Raw genomic sequence first — 6,541 nt, forward strand, 5'->3', positions numbered from 1 at the left:
AAAAAAAAAAAAGAACAATCAATATTAACTATTCTTTCCAACATAATGGAAATAATTTTACATCCTAAAAGTAAATATATCCATCAACAATGAATTTAAACAAAGCATAAGTGCATTTTTTAAGAAAAGATTGAAACTTTATTTATAATAATCAAAGAATAAAATCAAAAAAACATGTACAATTATTGCTAGCTCATTTTTATACCATGAACATGAAAATAACCATAATATCGATCGATACCACAGCGTCCTATGGCCTTCAAGACCGTCTACAGCAAACAAAATTATAACTACAAACTACGAAGAAGAAAAAAATAAAGAAGAAAATGATAATAAAACTAAAAAAAAGGTGTGTTCACCTTTTTTGCGACAACAAAATGAGACTACGAGCTTCGTTGAAATCAACCACCACCGAAAAACGTCGCCAGCAACTTAAAATTTTTTATTAGCCGACCAACTCTATGAAACAAAAATTTTTACTAAATAAAAATAACTATTTTGCTCAAAAGGATTTTTGTAACGCCCCGAGATCCCATCTCGAGATGTCACTTGGTGCTTATGACCCCGAAGGACCACAAGCTAACCCTCTTCTGATATTTGTACCTGTACACTACTTAATATCTGAAATAAATGCGAAAACTGGCCATAAGGTTCAACACATCTATACATACTCAAAACTGAAAACTGAATACTAATATATCTGTCTGAAAAGCCTCTAAATTGTCTGAACTTTGGAGTTGATAGGACAGGTCCCCAACTAACTCCATCTACTGAAAATATAAACAAAGTCTGATGCAATAATATTAAATTGAGATTCATCCTCGAAAAAAGAGGACTCACTGCTATGACTATTGCTGCTGACTGGGACTGAACAGCTGAGGAAACTCTGGGTCCTGTGCCTCTGAACCTATGGTGCCAAATAAAATACCATAGCGCAAATGCGTCAGTACAGGAATGTACTGAGTATGTAACTGAGGTAAGGCTAAATGCAAAGGCTCATGCATGCATAATATCTAAACTGAATGATCATAAAAATGTCACACGAGAACACATACAGGAATGCATAGACCATAATCACAATTATCACAACTCTAAATACTGAACTCGAATACCATTTTACTGCAGACTGAACTCACTACTGACACTGAGATACTGAATCACTGACTAATCTGATACTGATAACTGAGGATCTGGATGCATTTACATCAAGGATTGAATTCTCCCCTTTACTGCTTTCGACTAACAGGATTAGAGATCAACCTCTCCAACGGATGATTTCAAAAACTATTATCAATGATAAGAAATATGAATATATCTGAATCTGACAATAAGGATACTCAATAGAATCTGAGACTGTGAATCAAGCCTGTCTGGCGGCACATCTCTGAATATGATATCAAATAACTGTATATGAGACCAAGCCTATCAGACGGGATGGTCCATGAATCAATGGAACTATCTGAGTTCCTCATAAAGATAGATGACTATATCTGACAGTCCTGATTTCTGAAGATTAATACTGAAACTGTAATTGTAACTACAACTGTAAGAAGTAGTTACTTAACTGACATGCTCCAACCTACCACAGGTGGGTTCCAACCTGTAACCCAGCTGGAAGGGTGTCAATACCGTGCCACGGGTAAAGACCTCTCTCTGGTCAATCCTCTCTAATGGATGACCCTTACCAGGCAGTCGACCTAAGGCAATATAATAGTTAAATACTCTCTCTCTGGAGGTGACAGCCTTTTCCTTGATGGTGACTCCTGTATTCTGCGCCGGCTACACAGTTCTGGAGGTTAGGGATTACTACTAACGACTTCGGCCTCTCTCTTTCTCTGACGGGAGGAGACCCCATTCTTTTTATCGCTCGGTGCTAGTTTCTACTCCCAACTGAAAGACTCTGACTAAACTCTTAACTGAATACAATTGAACTGAATCTGATACTAATCATGTTTATCAAATGAGCTGACTGGGATACGATGAGATCACTTAGCTCCATATTTGATGGAAATGGTATTAAATCATGGTATCTGACTGGCAATACAGAGCTTGAATAGATTATTCAGTCACTTTCGAGATTAGAATTGAACACTTCCATACTATTAAATCTGAGCTGAGTACAGGACTGAGGCTAGATCACTAGCGATACAGAGATTACAAAGATAACTGAGATTACTGAGCTTTCTTAAGTTCTATGATTTTCTGAGGATACAGAGTTCTATAGTTCAATGATTTCTGAGAATCATGGCTTGATTGGAATTATCGTGAAATTCACGTGCTCTAGACAGTAGCTAAGTTGTCGGGTATAAATACCCCCAGGACTCGATAACATAAAATAAAGCATAATCATTCTTGACTAGTCATCACCACAATCATTCATTCATTATCACAAGCATTCATTCATCATCACAATATTTTATGTATCATCACAACCATTAAGGCATGTTCACAATCATTAAAGCATCTCATAATCATTAAAGCATCTCATAATCATTAAAGCATCTCTTCAAGTAATTAGGAATCATGTTATATTTTCATTCCCACAATCATTAAGACATTACCTCAAGCATTTAAGAGTCAAAAACATCTGTTCATTATCACAGTCGCCAAAGGGTCACTTAAAGTATTTTGGAATCATGATCATATAATAACGTAGGGGAAACATGTTACTAGTTCATACTCTATTCAACAAAGTCTTACCCCGGTACTTCATACTTATATCGATCTTAACATTTATTTGGATATCACATGGTTCGGGGAAACTTTATACTATCACATCAAAACTTACTTGCTAATCACTTGGCATGTATTAAAAGCTTAGCATATATCAAGGAGCACGTAATTGTGGAATTTACTATTACACATCTTCACTTGTTCACTAAAGTCCTTCAACAAACACTAGACATGCACGGGTTCACACTTATTTGGGGATTTCCAACCATCATGAAATAATTTATTCACTAAGGCATTTTATCAAACACTAGGTATGCATGGACTAGCTCCCAATTTGGGAGTTTTCTGTTCAAGATACTATAATGGACCTTATGCTTCACTTAAGCTCTTTATCAAACTTATGGGGGACATACTTTACTTATTCCACCATTTCTACACCCAAATGTCATAAACACATCACATAGAAAACAATATAAGGAAGGTTCATCACAAACATCACATGGATTCCACATACTAGGGTCAAAGCTCATGAATCTTGTAAACAAACATGAATCAAAACTCAACAACACATGGAACATCAATTTAAACTCATACAATTCATGGAATCTTACAAACATACAAATTTTTAAGTTTTGAAAAGGGTTCTTAAGCTTCTTGGATGAAAGGGATCCAAGAATCAACATCTACATACCTGGGGAAACTCTTTCTTGAAAGCCTTTGGAAAGATTCTTAATTTCCTCTTGATTTCTCCCTTGATTTTTGTTAAAGAATAAAAGAGGATTTAATTTTCTTGGAAACCCTAGTTTTTGGAGTGGAAGAGAAAAATGAGTCTGAGATCCCGTAATCGGGTATTTATAGAGGCTAGGGAAAGGGGGAAAACACCAAAGAGACCAAAAATCCCTTGGAATTAAACTGAAAATTCTCCGATTTAACATGCTGGCACGACGCGTCATAATCACGCTAGTTCACTGGAATTTGGACAATTGAGAAACTGCATGATGGCGCGACGCGGTGGAAATTGCTTTGCCATCTTGATTACGAACTGGAACTATACCGCAACACGGTGGAATCACAGAGTTTCACTAAAATTTGACAATTACCATTTTGGCTGGCTCCACGATGCGCTACGGTGCCAGGTGGCACACTGTCTCACTAAAATAGCTCTAACTCTTCACCCGAGTGTTCAATTTGGGCAAATTTTATATCGATGGAAAGCTTATTCAATGCTCTACATGAAAAAAGTAGAAATTAGAGAAATTCCACACGATTCAAAGTATTTCATACTTAGAAAGATATTTCTGAAACTTTCAGACTCGAATTTCTGCTTAACTGAATATGCTCTAAGGCTCAGATTAGAAGAGGACTTTGCGGGGTATTACAATTTTTTTCACCTTCCTAGCCTCTTTTTTTTACTTTTCAACCCCTATTTCTACAAAAGTAGTGGTAGTATTTATAGGAAAGAATGAAGTTTTTTTTCTTTCCTCCACCATGTGGGAGAAAAGTATTTATAGAAAAGAATGATGATTTATTTCTTGTCATCCATCAATGTGGGAGAAAAGTCATTTAGGGGTATTTTTGGAATTTAAAAATTAAAAATAAGATGAGGTGGAAGATAATGTGGGAGGGAGAATTGTACAATTTTTGAATTTTAAAATTGGGAAAGGACAAAGTTGGGGGGAAATAGTACAATTTGAAATCATTTTTTGGTGGAAATTGGGTAGAAGTTATGAGAGTTTTTTGGGAATTTTGGGGTTATTTAAAATATAAACCCTAATTGAAATTTAAAATTTAGTCATATTAATTTAATTTTGACCAAATTAAAAATCAATAGACTAATTACATTGCAATTATGGCTAATTTGATTTTAATTATGGTCAAATCTAATAGATTGGCTAAATTAAATTGAAATTCAATACGAATTAATACTTAATTTAATCTCGAGCTTCTTGATTTAATAAAATTAAATGCATATTTATCCGACTAAATTACTTTGATAATAAATTATATTAAAATCAATATTTTAATCATGATATTTATTTTCAAAATAATCCTTAGTTAAAATTCAATATCTCATAGAATAAATATTTAAGTAATCAAATTATATAATCTCGTATAACTGAATACGATAATATATAATCGCTTCTTAAAATGATAAAATTATGTTCAAAAATATTTTGAAAATTTTTTATTCAGATGAAATAAATATTTTAATTTTTTAAAAAACTGAAGAAACTCGAGACTAAATTTAGTCGTGGAGGGCAAAAATTAGGTGTCAACGCTAGCGCTCCAACCGCTGACCATCCCCATACGATCAGGCGCCAGAACTTCTTCTACTTTTCCTGCGTAATGATTAGGTGTTTGAGGGGTTCGTGAGTTGACATTTAAGTGGTGAGCTTCTATACTCCAAAAGACTTTATTTCATGGTCTTTATATTCTATGCCTCAGATTTTATTAGTCTTTGTTTTTTACTACTGGCTGGGGCATGTCCTGACTTTTTATTGACTTCGGATTTATAGAGGCTTTATTAGATTATTGTGGACTTGGGTGTATTGTTTTGGTGGATTGATTTAGACTTTTCATGAGTTATGATTAGTGTTATTTTACACTATCTTGTTATATGTTTAAAATTCATCCGACTCTTAAAGTTGTTGAGCTGACTAGGTTAGGTAAAGAGGGTGATCTCCAGTCCACGTGGGACTTGAGATACCCGTCACGACCAGGCCCTGGTTTGAGTCGTGACAATTATCCTGAATGTAACTAATTTATTTTTGATATCTTGTCAAATTTTCAATTTGAAATATCTAAATTAAGGTGGAATTTGCTTTTTTGTAACTTTTACGGTGAAAGTTTGTTGAAATATATAACTTGATCAAAATTGAATGACTTTTAAGTGATAAAAAATTAACAAAATTGATTTTTATGTAATAAATTTTAAAGTTGAATGACATTCAGGTTAAAGATAATAATAATAAAAAAAAAATTACAACAAATTTTATGATTAAAAGATATTTCAATAATAATTAAAAAGTTCAATGATAATACAAAATTAGATAACAATAAAAAAAGTCTTAATAAATTTTTGTGGCTATATAATAGAACTATTCTTAAAATTTGATTTTTAAGAGGGAAAAAATGAAATAGGAGATAAGGAAACAAAAATAGAAGTTAAATGAGATGATGTGTTAGAACTCACTTTATAGAATCAACTAGGGAAATTAGCCGCGCTTCACGTGGTGTTAAAAAATTAATTATTTTCTTCGATTAATTTTATATTCACTTTAGATTTTTAATTGTAATATTATAACTTGTTATAATTATATTATGAAGAATGTTTTCGTTTCATAAAAGAAAAGAAAATTTAATAATTTAATATCTCCATAGCTTTTACTTTATGCTAGGCTTCTCAACAGTCTCTCTTTATGAAGAAAAAGATCTTCTCCATCTTTGTTCCAATATATATGTTATAGGGTTAGACTTTAGTCTTCTTTAATTATTATTACAATTCATTAGCTTGCTATGATGGGCATATACTGCTTACATTATTTTATAGCATTCTTCTTTATGCCATTTTTTGAAACGCTTAAAATTTTTAAAAAGATAAATATATAAGAGGTGATGTGGTAATTCTTTATGGCCTCCAATTGTATCTATCTTTTTTCTTAATTTTTTGATATTGTTGTCTCTATTTCACTATATAATGATAACATAATAATCTATTTTAAAGTATTTTTATTTTCTTAAATAATTTATTTAATAAGTCATTTTCATAACTTATACCACTTCACATTCCCATGACTTCTATTCTAATAATATACATTAATTTTGTACCTTTAACTCACATATTACCATCTTTATGACTCATGCTCTT

This window comes from Capsicum annuum, unplaced genomic scaffold, assembly GCF_002878395.1.
Source record: "Capsicum annuum cultivar UCD-10X-F1 unplaced genomic scaffold, UCD10Xv1.1 ctg4853, whole genome shotgun sequence".
In the NCBI taxonomy this organism is placed as follows: domain Eukaryota; kingdom Viridiplantae; phylum Streptophyta; class Magnoliopsida; order Solanales; family Solanaceae; genus Capsicum; species Capsicum annuum.